This window comes from Phyllobates terribilis, unplaced genomic scaffold, assembly GCF_046119375.1.
Source record: "Phyllobates terribilis strain yellow unplaced genomic scaffold, ASM4611937v1 Scaffold_3__8_contigs__length_932513732, whole genome shotgun sequence".
In the NCBI taxonomy this organism is placed as follows: Eukaryota; Metazoa; Chordata; class Amphibia; order Anura; family Dendrobatidae; genus Phyllobates; species Phyllobates terribilis.
The window spans coordinates 554804773-554824695 of NW_027362763.1; positions in this window are offsets into that span (position 1 = coordinate 554804773).

Here is a 19923-nt window from a genome sequence, read left to right on the forward strand (position 1 = left end):
TCAGCAAATAGAGAGCACTTGTACTCGGTGCCTCCCACCTCAATCCACCTAATATTGGGGTTATGGCGAATTGATGAGAGCAGGTGCTCCGTCACTAGGATGTATAAGAGAGGGGACAGAGGACATCCCTGCCTTGTCCCATTGGTGATTGTGAAAGGTGATGAAAATGTTCTGACGCACCCCCTGGGCCTTGGGACACCCGGAGCCGGACCCTTTTTGGTGGATGCTGGTGGTTGTAGTCTTCGTGGCGGCGACCCGGTTCCGTGGCTCAGGGCGGTCAAACCAGTGGCGGAACTATTTATGTGGTTTTGATGTTTAAATGTCCGACTACGCCACCCGTGGATTGCGGTCAGAGTGAACCACCGCTACAGGGCAGACCGCTGAGGCTGGTGTTGTGGGTGCAGCAGAGCGTAGCATAACTCCCCATGGGAGGAGTATAGCCTCAGGGCAGTGTATGCGGAGGATGGGGGTGATGGTGCAGGGCAGCAGCAGTAACGACACGGAGTCAGTGATGCAGTCCAGGGCCTTTACTCACAGTTCTTATTATCCAGACCACGTCTGCAGGTAACGGCTGCCCACGTCGTACTGTGCTCACCAGGTGAGGGGCTCAGACAACTCCCAGATAACTTTGGAGCACTTCACAGGACCCCCTTTGTGTGTCCTTTGTCTGGCCTTTCTTACCAACACTTCTGTCCGGCTGCCTCGGGCCTCCTCTTGGTAAACTTGGCGCCAGTTTCCCTGACCCTATGTGGTGCCTTCCTAGCGGGTGTAGCGAGGGGCTGCGCCACATAAAATGTCAGAGCCTCCGGTTTCTAGCTGAGGGTCGTTTCCTGCCTCCACTAGTTTGGGGACCGGTCTCCCCCTTTGGCCTGACCCCTCCACGCAGGTGGATTCGGGCGTGCGGTGGCGACTCGCCCGTCCGCACCCCTGGGATCCCTTCATTCCTCGTTCCTGGAGCCTTCTCCGCTCCTCTTCCTTCCTTCTCCCTCTTCCAGGCCTGGGCCTCTGTTACTAGGCCCGCCTCCGGAGCAGAGCTCATGCAGAGCCCCTGCTCCCTGCCACTTCTGCTCAGACTTCTCTGCACTGAACTAAGATGGTGCCCACCTTTTATACTCCCTTCTCAATGCACCCAGGAACTGCTTCCTCCCTGCTCCTGCACTACAGGGTTCCCCTTCCTCAGTGTTCCCTCCCCCCACTCCAGCCAGGGACAGGGACTGTCGTGCCCATCTCAGGGGCATATTGGTCGCCCTGCCCCATGGCAATGTGGTGTAATGCATGCAGGTGTCGGGTCCTGATCCACACTCCATCCTTACCTGAGAGTGAGATATCACACCTCTGGGTGAGGTGCAATACGTCTGTAGCAACCGAGCCCTCAGGGTGCTACAGTTCCATTTATCTTCAGCCTAGGTGACGTATTGCGATACAGGGCCGTGATTTTGGCTATAAAAGGGTCCCCTAGACCCCTACCCCAAGCTTTTTAAGAGAATCATATATGGCGTGCCAGGAGACTCTATGGAATGCTTTCTCAGCATCCAACGAGAGTATCTAATTACAAATTTTTAACTGCATCTAGCACAGGAAATACTTTGTGCCTAGTAGCAGTGTCTGCTAGTCAGCGGATTATCCCGGCTGTTAAGCAAGCTACACCACCTGTAGTTTAGACACTTAATTTTTTCAAAGGAAATGCTTCGGGACCATGGGATACTTAGTGAAGAGCATCAGGAGGCACCCCAAGGCATAGGGGCTGGGACTGGCAGTAGGATGCCTTGCGGTGGACAGCCGAGCTCGATCCTTATAAAAGCTTTTTAACTGCAGCAGCTTTAGTGGACGCTACTGGAGCTGGAATTACCGCGGCTGCTGGCATGAGACTTGCCCTCCAATAGATCCTTGTAAATGGATTTAAAGTGTATTCATTCAAATTAGAGAGACAATTTAAATTAAAAAGCTTAGAGCTGCCTCCACCACAGGGGGGCTCGCTCGACCCACCAGCGGACAGGCACCAGTATTGGGAGAGGGGGGCTGGCCGTCAGGGTTCACCGCGGCTCTGGCACAAACCCGGCGACACGGAGGTGGCACGGGCAGGAGCGGACTGGCCGTGTCGGCTTCTCACTTTTTGGATTTTAGAAGGGCATGACATGCCTATATCTGTGTCTCCCCCTCCTTTTACTCCTCCACCTCTTTTATTTTCGCATGACTATATGTACTTGTCACTTTTCCATGTGTTAGTTATGTCTTCTGAGCAGTTTGTCAGCTTTTGGACACCTTTGAAGGTGTTTTCTATGTGTTTCTATGTGTTTTTGTTTGCCTGCCATTGGTTTTAACGGTGTTCGAAGGTGTTCAACGAACAGTTCGGCGAACACACGGGTATTCGACGAACCGAACCGAACTCGAACACTACGGGGGTGGCTCAACACTAATAACTAGTGATGAGCAGGCATCACTATGCTCGACATACTCGGCACTCGGCGAGTATTTCCGGGTTGCTCGGGCAGGAACTCGGGTCCCAGCCCTGCATGTTTAGAGAGCCAATGAACATTTAGAGATTGCTTGCCACACATTGTAATGCCATAGCCATGTTGGTTGTGGCATTACAGCGATTGGCTGGCCGCATAGTGTCATCGGGTCTATTTAAGACCCAGTGACGCTAGGCTCATCACAGTCTACCCCGGAAACAGGCAGAGTAGGGAGAGCTGCTGCTGAGTCAGGGAGAGATTTGCTTGTTTATAGTTAGTAAAAGTATTCCACAGTATATCTATATATCCATCTGAACTAACAGCCCTTCTGAGGACTAATACAGCTGCATATATTTAGTGGTGATAGCAGGAGTTAGGCAGGCAGAGTATGTGGCAGACAGCAGTGCATATAGCACATGAGGGTCCATTGCACGTTCTGTCTGCTGCTGCTGTTGTTACAAATATTTGTAGACATAGCCCCAGATATCAGGGACCAAGGCTAATTTTTTTTTATCTTAATCCTGGTTATTTGCTTAAAAAGCAAGGCAAGCAGGGTATGTGGCAGACTGCAGTGCATACAGAACAAGAGGGTCCATTGCACGTTCTGTCTGCTGCTGTTGCAGATATTTGTAGACATAGCCCCATATATCAGGAGCCAGGCCAATTTTTTTTATCTTAATCCTGATTATTTGCTTAAAAAGCAATCCAGAGTACACCATTAGTGTTGAGCATTCCGATACTGTAATATCGGGTATCGGCCGATATTCGCGGTATCGGAATTCCGATACTTAATTCCGATACTTTTACAATATCGGATACCGGAATCGGAAGTTCCCATAATGCCTGCGCTCTGCAGTGTCTGTGAAGGATGACAAGTTGGATGGCAGCGCTCAGAGATCCAGCCTGTCATCAGAATGCCATCCCAGCGGGGGAGAATTCTCCTGATTGTTTAAAAGCCGGCGCGCGGTAAAAAGCCGCCGGCTTTTAAACAATCACACAGCCCCATACTGCTTCCCCGCAGCCTCCCACCCCGATCCTCCGCTCCCCTCGCCACCTCCCATCCCGATCGTAAATTAGGACCGGGCGGGGAGCGCAGCACCAAGGAGCGAAGGACCCGGGCGGGGAAGCCGGCAGTGAAAAGACTTCACCGCCGGCTTTCCCGTTCTGTGCTGCGCTTTCCCGCCGGTTATTTCAAATGAACAGCTGAGGTATCAGGTGATGCCGATCAGCTGTTCATTTGAAGTCGCCGCGGTGCCCTCAGAGGGTTCATGTGAGTTCATGCTTGACTGCATGAACTCACATGAACTTTCCCACGGCCGCACAGGTCAGCCTCACCTCCCAGACCCGTCATGATTAGTGTGTGTGCGGGGTGTGTGTGCGGGGTGTGTGTGCGATGTTTGTGCGGGTGTGTGCGGTGTCTGTGCGATGTGTGCGGGGTGTGTGTGCGGGGTGTGTGTGTGCGGGGTGTGTCTGCGGGTGTGTGCGATGTTTGTGCGGGTGTGCGCGGTGTCTGTGCGTGCAGGCAGACATAGGCCGATGTGACACTACTACTCCCATCGGCCTATGTCTGTCCCCCGTCCACTCCTGCCAGCAGGATCAGCTCGATGGGAGCAGTAGTTCCCATCAGCCTGATCCTGCTATTTAAATTGCCCTACTGTGTCCCCAATAAATGTTAAATACATGTCATTGGTGGCCAGTGGTTACCTAAAAGAAATTAGTTTATACATTACCTGTCCCCGCCGATCGCCACCTAAAATAAAGTAAAAAATAAAAAACTACACCTATACTCACCTAGACACCTAATTCCCCGAAGCCATCGATCTCCTGTAATAAAATATAAAATAATAAACCACAACCTTATCCTTACCCCTCCGGAGTAGTCCACGAGTGTCCCACGAAGATCTCCAGTTCAGAGCAGCCACATAGAATGTGACCGCTCTGAACCGCTGCCGCCGCTAGAATGACGGGGCCGTAAGGGTTCACCGGAGTTCAGGCAGCGCTGCTCCGGTTAGCTCCTTTACGGCCCTGCTGTATCGTGAGAAATTCCCACGGTACAGCAGTGCCGTAAAGGAGGTCTCCGGAGCTGCGCTGCCTGAATGCACTCCGGTGACCTCAGTCAGTGGCTCCCGCTGCCGGGAGCGGACGTGTTCCCGGCAGCGTGAGCTTACAGCAGCCATGACAGCTGTCACCATCTCCAGATGTGACAGCTGTGCATGGGAGATCAGCGCAGGAACGTGGACAGGTAACTATTATTTTTAGTAAACTAAGAATTAAATAAAATTGTGTGTTTTATTTCAAATAAATTATTTTTTTCTGGGTGTAGTGTGTGTTTTTTCTTTTTAACACTTTGTAGGTTAGTAATGGGGGTGTCTTATAGACGCCCATCATTACTAACCTGGGCTTCATGGCAGCTGGCGCTGACATGAACCCCACCACTATTACCCCCTGCCACCGCACCAGGGCAGCGTGGAAGAGCGAGGCTAAGTGCCAGAATTGGCGCATCCTATGGATGCGCCATTTCTGGGGCGGCTGACGGCTGGTGTTTCTAGCCTGGGAGGGGGCCATTATTCATGGCACCCTTCCTGGGCTATTAATATCAGCCCCCAGCTGTCTGCCTAGCCTTTGCTAGCTATTAAAATAGGGGGGACCCCACGTCATTTTTTTTGGGGGGGTTCCCCATTTTAATAGCTAGTAAAGGCTAGGTATTCAGCTGGGGGCTGATATTAGTAGCCTGGGAAGCTCCGTGGGTTTTACCCCCTTCCCAGGCTTCAAACATCTGCCCCAGCCGTCTGCTTAACCTCCGCTAGAGACTAAAATTATGGGGGATCCCACGCCATTTTTTTTTTAAATAAATCCTTTATTTTAACACTAAATGACATTTGAGGAGTTAATAAAGATGCAGTCCCTAAATTATTATTTATTTTTTAATTAATTTTTCCCAAAACTTTTGACGTGGGCTTCGCCATATTTTTGTATGCCAGCCAGGTACAGCATCCAGCTTCTATGAACGCGCCATTTTCCGGGGCGGCTGCAGACTGCAATTTTCAGCGGGGGGGCAGAAAGCTTGGGCCTCCCTGCGCTGCAGATTCCATCCCCCAGCTGTCTAGTTGTACCTGGCTGGACACAAAAATAGGGAGAAGCTCCACGTTTTGTTTTTTTTAATTATTTCATGAAATTCATGGAATAATTAAGAAAAAAAGGGCTTCCCTATATTGTTGTGTCCAACCAGGTACAAATAGGCAGCTGGTGGTTGGGGGCAGCCCGTTCCTGCCTGCTGTACCTGGCTGGACACAAATATAGTGCAAAGCCCCACGTCAATTTTTTTTTAATTATTTCAGGAAATTCATGAAATAATTAAAAAAAAATTATGTGGGGCTTCGCCCTATATTTGTGTCCAGTCAGGTACAGCAGGCAGGAACGGGCTGCCCCCAACCACCAGCTGCCTATTTGTACCTAGCCGGACACAACAATATAGGGAAGCCCTTTTTTTCTTAATTATTCCATGAATTTCATGAAATAATTTTAAAAAAAAATGCGTGGGGCTTCGCCCTATTTTTGTGCCCAGCCAGATACAACTAGGCAGCTGGGGGCTGGAATCCGCAGCGCAGGGAGACCCAAGCTTTCTGGGCCACCCCCGCTGCAAATTGCAGTCCGCAGCCGCCCCAGAAAATGGCGCATTCATAGAAGCGCCATCTTCTGGCGCTGTACCCAACTCATCCAGGGCCCTGGTGCGGTGGCTCACTGGGTAATAAAGGGGTTAAGGCCAGCTTGGCATTATCAGCTGGCCCTAAGCCCGAAATTCATGGGGTCACGCCAATATTAGACATGACCACCATGAATTTCTAGTAAAGTATTTAAAAAAACACAACACCCAGAATAAAGTCCTTTAATTGAAATAAACACACAATTCTTTATTGTTCTAAATTAAACCATACTTACCATCACGCCCATTCCAGCTGAAGCCAACGATCTCCTGCAATAAAAGTAAAATAATAAAGCAACATCATCCTTACCTTTCCATGGCTCCCACGACAGCTTCAGCTCTGCTACATCGAGATGACAGGCTGGACCGCAGCAGAACGCTGCCATCCATCCTGTCATCCCGCAGACACTGAGAAGCGCAGGCATACTTCCACTCCTCAGTGTCTGGCTGTGACGGCATCCAGATGAGCCGAGGTCATGTCCAATGAACTCAGCTCACCTCATGTACGTCACTGACAGCGTGGGAAAATTCTCCTGCACTCAGCACTTCAGCGTGAGAATTTTCCCACGCTGTCAGTGACGTGCATGAGGTGAGCTGAGTTCATTGGACATGACCTCACCTCATGTATGTCACTGACAGCGTGGGAGAATTCTCACGCTGAAGCGCTGAGTGCAGGAGAATTTTCCCACGCTGTCAGTGACGTACATGAGGTGAGCTGAGTTCATTGGACATGACCTCGGCTCATCTGGATGACGTCACAGAGAGACACTGAGGAGCGCAAGCATGCCTGCGCTTCTCAGTGTCTGCGGGATGACAGGCTGGATGGCAGCGTTCTGCTGCGGTCCAGCCTGTCATCTCGATGTAGCAGAGCTGGAGCTGTCCTGGGAACCATTGAAAGGTAAGGATGATGTTGCTTTATTATTTTTCTTTTATTGCAGGAGATCGTTGGCTTCAGCTGGAATGGGCGTGATGGTAAGTATGGTTTAATTTAGAACAATAAAGAATTGTGTGTTTATTTCAATTAAAGGACTTTATTCTGGGTGTTTGTGTTTTTCTTTAACTTTGACTATGGGGTTAGTAATGGGGGTGTCTTATAGACGCCTCTCCATTACTAACCTGGGCTTGATGTCATCTGGCATTATAAGCTGACATCAACCCCAGCCCTATTACCCCACTGCCACCGCTACAGGGCAGTGGGAAGAGCGAGGCTAAGTGCCAGAATTGGCGCATCCTATGGATGCGCCATTTCTGGGGCGGCTGACGGCTGGTGTTTCTAGCCTGGGAGGGGGCCAATATTCATGGCACCCTTCCTGGGCTATTAATATCAGCCCCCAGCTGTCTGCCTAGCCTGTGCTAGCTATTAAATTAGGGGGGACCCCACGTTATTTTTTTTGGGGGGTTCCCCCATTTTAATAGCTAGTAAAGGCTAGGTATTCAGCTGGGGGCTGATATTAGTAGCCTGGGAAGTGCCGTGGGTATTACCCCCTTCCCAGGCTTCAAACATTTGCCCCAGCTGTCTGCTTAACCTCCGCTAGAGCCTAAAATTAAGGGGAACCCCACGCCATTTTTTTTTTAAATAAATCCTTTATTTTAACACTAAATGACAAGTACAGTAATCAACACTATTACTGTACTTCATATATATGTGACTGACATGTTTCTATCTATCTAATCTATGTGTGAAGCTCTATTCTGTCTGTTATAAATTGTCGGGTACAGATGCTGAATTGCCGGCCGGCTTTTTTAAAGAGACGGTGCACGAAAACACTAATATTTTTTTAAATAAATCCTTTACACTAAATAACAAGTACAGTAAGCAACACTGTCACAGTACTTCATATATATGTGACTGACATGTTTCTATCTATCTAATCTATGTGTGAAGCTCTATTCTGTCTGTTATAAATTGTCGGGTACCGCTGCTGAATTGCCGGCCGGCTTTCTTAAAGAGACGGTGCATGAAAACACTAATATTTTTTTAAATAAATCCTTTACACTAAATGACAAGTACAGTAAGCAACACTGTCACAGTACTTCATATATATGTGACTGACATGTTTCTATCTATCTAATCTATGTGTGAAGCTCTATTCTGTCTATTATAAATTGTCGGGTACAGATGCTGAATTGCCGGCCGGCTTTCTTAAAGAGACGGTGCATGAAAACACTAATATTTTTTTAAATAAATCCTTTACACTAAATGACAAGTACAGTAAGCAACACTGTCACAGTACTTCATATATATGTGACTGACATGTTTCTATCTATCTAATCTATGTGTGAAGCTCTATTCTGTCTATTATAAATTGTCGGGTACAGATGCTGAATTGCCGGCCGGCTTTCTTAAAGAGACGGTGCACGAAAACACTAATATTTTTTAAAATAAATCCTTTACACTAAATGACAAGTACAGTAAGCAACACTGTCACAGTACTTCATATATATGTGACTGACATGGTTCTATCTACCTAATCTATGTGTGAAGCTCTATTCTTTCTGTTGTAAATTGTCGGGTACCGGTGAATGCCGCTGATGAATTGCCGGCTTTTCATGTCATTCTACATTATTCTTAGTTGTTTTACTTCATGTAGAATTAACCTACAAGGAAAGAAAGGGTTTATTTTCATTCCGATATTTGTGTCCCATTGACTTGCATTGGTTTCCGGTATCGGAATCGGCGATATCCGATACTTTTTGGGTATCGGCCCGATCCAATCCGATACGATATTTCCTGATATCGGAAGGTATCGCTCAACACTATACACCATTTGTCTGCTCCATTTGCTTGTTAGCACTGCTGAATACAGCCAGATCTTTTCCATATTACAGCGATAAAAATCCAGAAATTTGAAGTGAACGTGGAAAATATTGGCCTCCATTTACATTTTGTTGCAGTGTGTCAGTGAAGCTATTCACATGAGTTCGCTGTAAAGAGCAGTATTAGTAAACTACAGGCCCGCTATTTAAAACCGTGGTTCTCCGTCAGACGTATCACATAAAACTGCGTTCCAAATTCAGCCATTTCTGGCCTCCATTTACATTTTGTTGCAGTGTGTCAGTGAAGTTATTCACACGAGGTCGCTGTGAAGAATAGAATTAGTAAACTACAGGTCCGCTTTCTAAAACTGTGGTTCTCCGTCTGATTTATCACATATAACTGAGTTCCAAATTCAGCCATTTGTAGTGAACATGGAAAATATTGTCCTCCATTTACAGTTTGTAGCAGTGTGTCAGTGTACACCATTTTACAGCTCCATTTGCTTGTTCACAGAATACAGACAGATTTTTTTAGTTTTATTCACATTACTGTTTTGTGGAAGCAGAGGAACTTTTTTCAATGATCAGACGAACGCGATCCATATGACTGCCGTAATAATACAGAAATTTTGTGGAGCGTGCCAAATATCCCACTCCATTTAAAGTTAGCCACCTGTGTTTTGTTGAACCAATTGACACTTGGTCGCTGACAAATACCATACTATTAGGCGACTGTCCGAAACCGTGGCCATCATATGTTATCCCATATGACTGCCCTAACAATCCAGCAATTTTTGTGAGTGTGTCAAATATTACACTCCATTTAAAGTATTGCAGTTGTGGTTTCAAACCTATTCGCAGTTGGCCGCTGACAAATAGCATATTTGTGAACAATGTTGTCAGAGTATTACGCCACTTTTACGGACTGACAAAAAAACATACAAAAAACAAGCTAAAATGGAAAAAAAGTTAAGAAACATTCATTCCAGATAATGACTTGTATATAAGGCCAAAGAAATAAAAATAATAAAGTTATGGACTGTGGAGGACATTTATGCGACCAGAATGAACACTCTTCTGTAGCTGGTGATGATACCACCTAGCAGCACCAGTCCCTATTGTAAATGCATCTAACAGCATTATCGATAGGGAATAGAATAGATTTTATTTTTTTTTGGGCAGCACCAGCAGCACGCAGTATAAGGCAAGAATACCTGGCTGGATCGATGTAATACGCTATCCATACTGCGATACCTCACCCGTAAAAGAATTTCAGATAAGACTGTTAATATTCTAAAATATAGAATCTATTTGAATTGTCCTTCTCATTACTAAGGAGTGTGTCTCCGATACTGTTATTGCATATGCAGCAATTTCAAGGGCTACCAAAAATTAGGACAAACTCCAATACACATTTGAAGAGACATAAAAAAATAAAAAATAAAAAAAAATGAAAAAACAGTAGGATCTTTCTTTAATTTAAAAACTAGACTCGCCAAGGTAATCTCAATGTAATCACATTGTTCAGCTCCTGGAACTCCTCCTCCTCATGTTCGGCCTCCATCTTCTACATGACCACATCAGTCACAAGCTGGAAGCACTGCAGCACTGCCTTGGCCAAGCGGCAACATGCTGTGCTGAAGATAATATGCTTAATGCTTAGATGACAAACCGCCCAGCGCCGCAGAGTTGTATAAAGCTGTAACACAACAGCCTGATCTGTGGCTCTCACTGCTGAACATACAGCCAGGCATGACTGTGTGTGACAAAGGCCGGAACCTGATGAAGGAGAAATGACAGCCAGAGTACATACGGTTTCCCTCTATGACAGTCCTTTCACGGAGCTAAAGAATATGGCTGTGGTGAAATACAACTCTCACCGAGAAGCAGTGTCAGACTGAAGAACATTGGGCTCATCAGAGGTTTTGATTCTTTCTGTGGGCCCACCTTTCTCCCCCGCTCAAGAGCTCCATAGCAGCTGCAAAGTTTGCGCTATCATGAACTCTCCTGATGGAGAAGCCAGGGCCCACCCAAGCATTCTCTGGTGGGCCCGTCCAACCCTGCCGAAAAGCAGCCCTGGCTAAGAAAAGTCTGTGGGAAGGTTCCCGGACACTCTTTGGCTGTTTTTTTACTGTGGACTGGCTCCAGCAATCTATAAGATTGCAATCAACAAGATCCCTTCACTGGCTCCCCATTGTCCTGAGACTTTAGTTCAAAACCGTAACCATGACATGCAAAGCCACCCACAACCTGTCTCCTCCATATATCTGTGACCTAGTCTCCCAGTACATACCTGCACGCAACCTCCGATCCTCACAAGATCTCCTTCTCCACTCCCGTCTTATCTCCTCTTCCCACAATCGCATACAAGATTTTTGCTGTGCATCCCTTCTAGTCTTGAACTCTGTACCCCAACATATCAGACTCTCGCCTACTGTTGAAACTTTTAAAAGGAAGCTGTAGACCCACTGCTTCTGACAAGCCTACAACCTGCAGTAACCCTCGCTCCACCATACCGCAGCTCTACCCTCACCTACTGTATCCTCACCCATCCCTTATAGACTGTTTGTGTGCCCTCACAGGCAGGGTCCTCTCTGCTCTTGTACTGGTCAGTGACCTCTTTTCACTTGTAAAGTGTAATGGAATAAATGGCGCTACAATAATAAATAATAATAAATATACTACTTGTACTCTGGGTCAATTGATGACACTTTCCTGGTGACAGCCCCTAAATTGAAGTGTTTTGGCAGCTTTTGGTCCCATTTGAAGGTGTTGTGTATGCGTTTGGTTTTGGCACCCATTGAATCCAATGGCGTTTGGCAATGTCCGGTAAATATTCGACAATTACATTGGCGAATATTGCAAAAACAGTGATTGTAATCCGAAACGAATATTGAAATATTCACTCATCTCTAATCAGAAACACCCTTAAAAAAATTATGTGGGTGTTGCATCACGTTCACCCTGGTGATATGGTGGTGGAGGATGAGGAGGAGGAGGGCGACATAAAATAGAAACATTACTGAAGTGTATACCCATGTCTGGGTATGAAGGGGTGCATGGGAATAGACCCCCCAAAAAATAACCACTGGATTTGAGTTTATGTTTGATGCTATCATCTGGTGGTGTTGAGAAGTCTGGCCCAATCCAGCCCTTGGTCATTTTTATAAGAGTCAGCCTGTGTGCATTTTCAGTTGACAGGCGGATGCGCCTATCAGTTTTATCAGTTATAATGCCCCCAGTGGCACTAAAAACCATCTCTGGCAAAACGCTAGCGGCCAGGACCTCCAAGGCGTAGAGAGACAGTTCATGCCACGTGTGCAAATTGGATATCCAACAGTTGTAAGGCACAGAGACAGAGAGGAATCATGGAGGACGCTAGTAAGGTCACCAAGGTAGTCCTTCAGCATCTTCTCAAACTTTTCCCTCCTTGTCAGAGTACCCCGTGTATCAGGGCCTGGACGCTGGGAGGGTCTGAGAAAACTGTCCCAGACCTTTGACTCCTGCCTCTGCCGCATCTGGTTTGTGTCTCCCTCGCTTGTACTCCTTGGTTGTCCAATGAAGTGTCTGACTGTGACCTCTGCCGCCAGCGTTGTCAGATGGGAATTTTTTTTTTGTTATTAAGTTCGGGCTCTTGTTGAAGAATTATATCTCCAAAAATGAACTCCTTTGTTTTCCTCCCTCTACTAACGTACCTATACCTGACTTTGCAATTTCCGTTAGGTGGTGCCACTCCCACTCGGCACGCCTGCTGTCTTGGAGTAATATTTGACACACAACTTTCCTTTATTCAACGTGGAAAATCACTCACTCGCTCATGTCACCTGCACCTTAAAAACGTTTCCAGAATTTGACTTTTTCTCACCTTTGATACTGCAAAAATTCTCACTGTCGCTCTTATTCACTACTGCAACTCTCTTCTAATCGGTCTCCCTCTAAACAAACTGTCTCCTCTCCAATCCCTTCTGAAAGCAGCAGCCAGAGTCGTATTTCTATCAAGCCGCTTCACCGACGCCTCTACCCTGTGCCAGTCATTGCACTGGTTAGGTTAAACAATCAATCACTACAGAATACAATACAAACTCATCTCTCCACCCACCAAGCACTCCACAGTTCTGCATCGCCCTATATCTCATCACTCATTTCTGTGTATCACCCCTCCCATACCCTCCATTCTGCAACTGTATCTAAGACTGACATCCTCCTTAATCAGAACCTCACACCTCCGTCTCCAAGAATTCTCTCATGCTGTGCCAGTTTTCTGTAATGCCCAAAATGTGTACAACGTGATGATCATGATAAAGGCAGTGGAACATAAAGTCGGCCATGTGTGCCAGACTGCCAACAGCCAAGACTTCCCTGTTCTCACCAAGAGGACGACTGTCTATATTCTCTTACTCCTCCGCGTCCTCATTATCATCCAATCCACGTTGAGATGAGATGAGGCTGGGCTGAGTAACATCACCCTGTATAGTTCCTTGCTCCGCCTGCAATGCATCCTCTTTAATTGTGAGCAGCGAGCGTTTCAGTAGACAGAGAAGCGGGATGGTCACACTAATTATGGCGTCATCGCCGCTCACCATCTTGGTGGAGTCCTCAAAGTTTGGGAGGACGACACAGATATCAAACATCTATGCCCACTCATCAGCTCTTAAGTGCAGAGGCTAACCTGAATGCCGATGGACGTGTTGAAGCTGGTACTCAATAATTGCTCTCTGCTGCTCAAAATCATTCCAAACATCTGCAATGTTGATTTCCAACACTTGCAAGGTGCGGAAGCAATAGCTTACTTTCTGAAATGGGCACACATGTGGCGTACTTTTACAAACCACTCTGGCAGATCTGGGTAGGTTTTGAGAAACCGCTGAACCATTAAGTTGAGCATGTGGGCCAGGCATGGTACGTTTACGAGCTTGCCTAGCTTCAGAGCCGCCACCAGGTTTTCTGATACAGCCTTCAACAACGGTGTGCAGTTTGTCGCCTAAGCATACAGTTCTGCTTATTGTTATTGGCACACAACAATTAAGTAAAGAATCTGGATTATCTCCTGAAAAAATGAATCAAGTGATGGAGATGGAGGCTGAAGAGGAGGAGGAGGTGGTGCATGAGCTGTAGAATGTAGGGGCAACCCTGATTGACCCAGGGTTTGCAGTTCTCTGCGTCGGAAGGATGTGTTCTGTCCCAGGGTCCAAGCTTCCACAATATTAACCCAATGGAATGCGTCAGTGAGGTGAACAGTCCCTGGCCACGTTCACTTGTCCACGTGTTTGTGGTTAGGTGTTCCTTCCCACTTAATAGCACTAGGGAGGGCACAGGTAATGTTTTGGGACCCGTGCTTGTGGAAGGCGGAGATGCCGCCGCCATGAGCTTGTGGAGAGCCTCCACGAGCCTAAAAGGCAACATTTCAAGTGCAAGCAAGCAGTCCAGAAATGTGGCAGTTTACTATTGCAGCCTGTTGGTTGGCTGCATATTTGTGCTTGCATTCCAAGGACTGAGGTAGGGACAACTGAACGCTGTGCTGGGAAAAGGACGTGGATGGTGATGGTTGCAAGTCTGCAATGACAGGTGCAGGGCAGGAGGCATCTTCACATGCACCATGGACATGGGATTGGCGTGCACGCACAACAGGCAGTGGCAGTGGTGTCACCTGCAGACACTGTTTCTGGACCTTGGTGTTTGGCCCAACTAGTCATGTGTCTGAGCATGCTGGTGGTGGTCAGGCTGGTAGTTTTGGTGCTCTTGATGATGCTGGCCTGGCAAATATTGCAAATGGCCTTTTTGGGGTTATCTAAACAACAGTCTTTAAAAAAGAACCAGACTCTGGAAGACTTAACAGTTGACTGGCAACTTCTGTCGTGTTGATGTTTCGGGGAACAGCTGCCTGCTTTGAGTCTGCGGCCACCACACTGCTTTTTCCTGCCTGTTGTGGTGCTATGCCTCCCTCCCACTGTGTGCTGCTGTCCTCGCTGTGCATGTCCCCTTGCCAGGTTGGGTCAGTGATTTTATCGTCCACCACTTCGTCTTCCACTACTGCATCCTGGTTCTCCTCCTGAATTTCTGTCCATTGTGTCTCATCATTATCCATCTCTTGCGACAGTAGGTGCACTTTCCCACCGTCACCTTTGGGTGGCCATGGCTGCTCAAATCGCTACATGCGATCTTCTGTTGCCCTGCTTGAAGCTGGCTGGGCGAGAAGCCCGAATCTATCAATGGAAAAGTGAACAATTCTTGGGGTAACCCTGGACTCTAATCTCTCCTTCAAACCACATATCCAAGCACTTTCAACTTCCAAACGGACTTAGCGAGAGGCCAGAATCTATAAATGGAAAGATGAACAAAACAGCTCTTCAAGTGTGGGATCAGTTGTCTCAGGGCATTTGGAATGGTGGGAGGAAAGAGGATCAGGGTGAGGAGTATGCCAACTCCAAGGGAAAAAAATCTCCCGGATCCGCACATTCCTCAACCACGAATCTACAAAAACACTAGTGCACGCCCTCATCTCCCGTCTCGACTACTGCAACCTCCTGCTCTGTGGCCTTCCTTCTAACACTCTTGCATTCCTCCAATCTGTCCTAAACTCTGTTGCCCAACTAATCGACCTATCCACCTGCGTGCACTATCACCATCACCATAACATCCACTTCCTCGTCCCTTGCCACACACCTTGCCCATTTTAAATGGACTTTAATATTTGTCACGTTGCCAAAAATGTCTGTATTATTACCACAGTAATATAGGATTATGCCTGATGAGATGACCACAGTTTTAGGCAGTGACCTGGCAGTCAGAGATGCTTCCAGGGATTTTCCCCATGCTGTTCCCATGTCTTTTCACCACTATATGAATGTGTCTGATCATGTCTCACACACCACATGGCCAGATAAGGTAGTAAAATGTTAAAATGACATTTCCTGGTCAATGCATTTTTCACCGTTGAAAGCAATGCAAAAGTGCAAAAACGCATCAAAAACGTTACGTTTTGAACATAGCCCAAGGTGTGGAGGAGCATTTTTGTTTTTGTATATTTATTTTGCCTTATATACAAGACATTACCCTGGAAAGGATGTTCCTTAACATTTTTCCCAGGAAAATCCATTTTGGTTTCGTTTTTGCATGTTTTATTGTAAATCTGTAAATGTGGCGTAATACTCTGACAACATTATTGACAGCAGTAATCTGGGAGTCAGAGATGCTTCCTGGGGTCTTCCCCGTGCTGTTCACATGTCATTTGAGCACTGTTCCTATCGATTTGGACAATTTTTAGGCCCTCTGCAGACCTCCAGGGAGGGGGCGCGCCGGAAAAATGCTTGCGTTTCCCATAGACTTTCATTGGGCTCGGTGCTCGGGTCGAGCACTCGAGCATTCCAATTTGCTCGACTCGAGCAACGAGTACCCGAGCATTTTAGTGCTTGCTCATCACTAATAATAACAAGAACCGAATCCCTCCAAAAGTAACCATTCTGATAATTTGCCAGTATCATAAACCCTTGATCCTCCCAAGCTCCTAATGGTACAGTGAGTACACTGTGTTCCAGTAAAAATATTTTCAGCAGAGTATTATTACTTGTCTTTATTCTAAAACAATTGTTTTTGCAGAATAAAAACCAACAAGAAGATATATTTTGAATTGTTACCAGGTGGAAATGGTACAAAGGGATAAATATGACACCTTTATGTCTTTGGATCAGTTAAGAATAAGTAGCTCAATGACTACAGAGAGAAATAATATTAAAATGTGCTTTTCTTTACCTTACTATAATTTTTGAAATGATAAAATCTCACCATAAAACCTTTTAGGCCGTCCAAATACAGGGTACCTATGATAGCACTCTGCATTAACTTTTACATTAAGATTAGCGATGAGTGAGCACTAAAATGCTCGGGTACTCGTTGCTCCGGTCAAGCAAATTGGAATGCTTGAGGGCTCGGTCCGAGTAACGAGCCCAATGTAAGTCTATGGGAAACTCAAGCATTTTTCCGGCGCCTCCCCCCCTTCTCCAGACGGTCTACAGAGGGCCTAAAAATTGCCCAAATCTATGGGAACAGTGCTCAAATGACATGGGAAAAGCATGGGGAAGACCCCTGGAAGCATCTCTGGCTCCCAGGAAACTGCTGTCAACAATGTTGTCAGAGGTACTACGCCACTTTTACGGAATCACAATAAAACATACAAAAACCAAACCAAAATGGATTTTCTTTCCTGGAAAAAATGTTAAGGAACATCCTTTTCAGGGTAATGACTTGTATATGAGGCAAAAAAAATATATACAAAAACAAAAATGCTCCTTCGCACCTTGGGCTATGTTCACACGTAGCATTTTTGATGCGTTTTTGCACTTTTGCATAGCTTACAACGGTGAAAAATACATTCACCGGTAAATGTCATTTTAACATTTTACTGTCTTATCTTGCCATGTGGTGTGTGAGACATGGTCAGACACATCCTGTTTCATTTATGAAGGAGGGACTCTGAAAGTCACAAACACTATTTTTATAGGGCCATCAGGCGCCCCTTACTATTCTTAAAGGGCCAGCAGTCGGCTATGCTTTGTTGTTCCCATTATTAAAGAGTGGGTTTCCTATACTGTTATTGGGTATGCAGCGACTGCAAGGGCTGTCAAAAACTTGGACGCACCCCAATACCCCTTTGAAGAGACATAGAGGAGGGCATCAGTAAAAAAAATGTTACCATTATAAAGGAGTGGGTCTTCTATAGTGGTAATGCCCATGCAGTGACTGCAAGGGCTGCCAAAATTTGGGAAAAACCTCAATACCAATTTAAAGACACATAGAGCTGGGCCTCAGTAACGACGTGTTCCCCTTACAAAGGAGCGGGTCTGCTATCCAGTTATAGGGTATGCAATGAGTCCAACGGCTGTCAAAATTAAGGAAAAACCCCAATACCAATTTAAAGACACATAGAGCTGGGCCACAGTAACGACATGTTCCCAGTAGAAAGCAGGGGGTCTGCTATACAGTTATAGGGTAGTCCAACGGCTGCGAAAATTTAGGAAATACCCCAATAACAATTTAAAGACACATAGAACTGGGCCACAGTAACGACATGCTCCCATTAGAAAGGAGTGGGTCTCCCATACTGTTAGTGTTTATGCAGTGACTGCAACGGTTGCCAAAAATTTGGAGGAACTCCAATGCCCATTGCAAGAGACGTAGAGGTCGGAGGGCCTTCTGAAAACAATGTTCCCATTATTAGGAAGTGGGTCTCCAATACAGTTTGCCTATGCAATGAATGCAACAGCTGCCAAAAATTTGGAGAAACTTCAATGTCCCTTGCAAGAGACGTAGAGGTCGGAGGGTCTCCTGAAAACAATGTTCCCAATATTAGGAAGTGGATCTCCCATACTGTTTGCCTATGCAGTGAATGCAACAGCTGACAAAAATTTGGAGGAACTCCAATGACCCTTGCAAGAGACGTAGATATGGTGCTATGGTAGATATTGTGGTGATATGGTGGTGGAGGATAAGGATGAGGAGAAGGAGGAGGACAAGAGCAAATAGACAAAATCAGGAAGCGTATACCCATGTCTGGGTGTGAAGACAGAGGTGCATGCGAATAGAATTAGACCTCCCAAAAAAGACACTGTATTTGAATTTATGCTATGCTGCTATAATTTGTTGGTGTTGAGAAGTCTGGCCCAATCCAGCCCTTGTTCATTTTTATAAGAGTCAGCCTGTCAGCATTTTCAGTTGACAGGCGGATGCGCCTATCGGATATAATTCCACCAGCGGCACTAAAAACCCGCTCTGACGCTAGAAACATTTCTGAATAGTAACACAGATGGTTGACTGAAAATAAATTCAGGCCTGCCAGTCTGAGAGCCCTACTGCTACAGGCAACACACATGAAGGAGACCGAACTTGGAGTCTCCACATTTCAAAACATTATTGCCATACACCACTAAAGTGGTATCAATTTCACCAGAGTAGAAATAGTATAATGGGGAGCTGACACCCTTTCCACTACAGGAAACACACCAGATGGAGACCCAACTAGGAGTCTCCACATTTCAAAAAATTATTGATAACATCAGCAGCAGTAACAACAGCAGGCACAGAAGCCATGACACAAAGGTATCACAGACTGTAAATATGCAAGATCAATGCAGCACGCTAAAAACTGCGATTGGGGTGCAAAAGTCCTTGGAGATCCATGACTTGTTCATCTTGATGATAGTTAGGCGGTCTGAAATTTCAGGGGACAGCCAAATGTGCTTATCCGTCAAGACACAAGCAGCAGCGCTGAAGACACGTTCTGAAAGAATGCTAGCTGTGGGGCATCACAAAACTTCCAAGGCATGACAGGCGAGCTGAAGCCACTCTTCCATTTTTGAAGACCAAAATGCAAAAGGGTCCAAACTCTCCCTGATGGCATTGATATTGAGCTCGAGATACTCCTGCACCATCCTCTCCAGTCCTTCACTACTTGTCAGACTTGTACTCTGTTTTGCTGGTGCACAGGCTGGTCTAAAAAATGTGTGAAATGACTCAAAGAAATTGCTTCTGCCACATACGCTGTTGCTGCTAATGTTTTTGCGTTGACAAATTGACATTCCCGTGGTTGGAAGTCTACAACATTGTAGACTTCCCTTTCCTTTTTTTCTTTTGTTTCTCTCCCCTTCCCTACTGTTTTTTTCTTATCTATATATTTTTAGATTCATTGATCTGAATGACGAGTCCCATCCATTTTGATACTATCAGTCCGGTATTTGGATCCAGTACCCTATATTATAGTAACTATATCCTCATTATTTAGCTGACCCTTATCTAAGTTTGGTAACTAAGCTGGTTAATAATTCTAATTCTTAAGTTACCCAATTTCTTTATTACCCAATATCTTTTTTTAAAATGTGGAAACCTTGCTGTTTGGTGCACAGAAAGTTCCAAAGGCTGCTGAGTGGAGCGGGGGCTGCATTAAAGTGCGAGGACTGCAGATAAGTACATAGTTAAACACAATATCATAGTTGTGATAACTGTGCAATTGCTGTATTT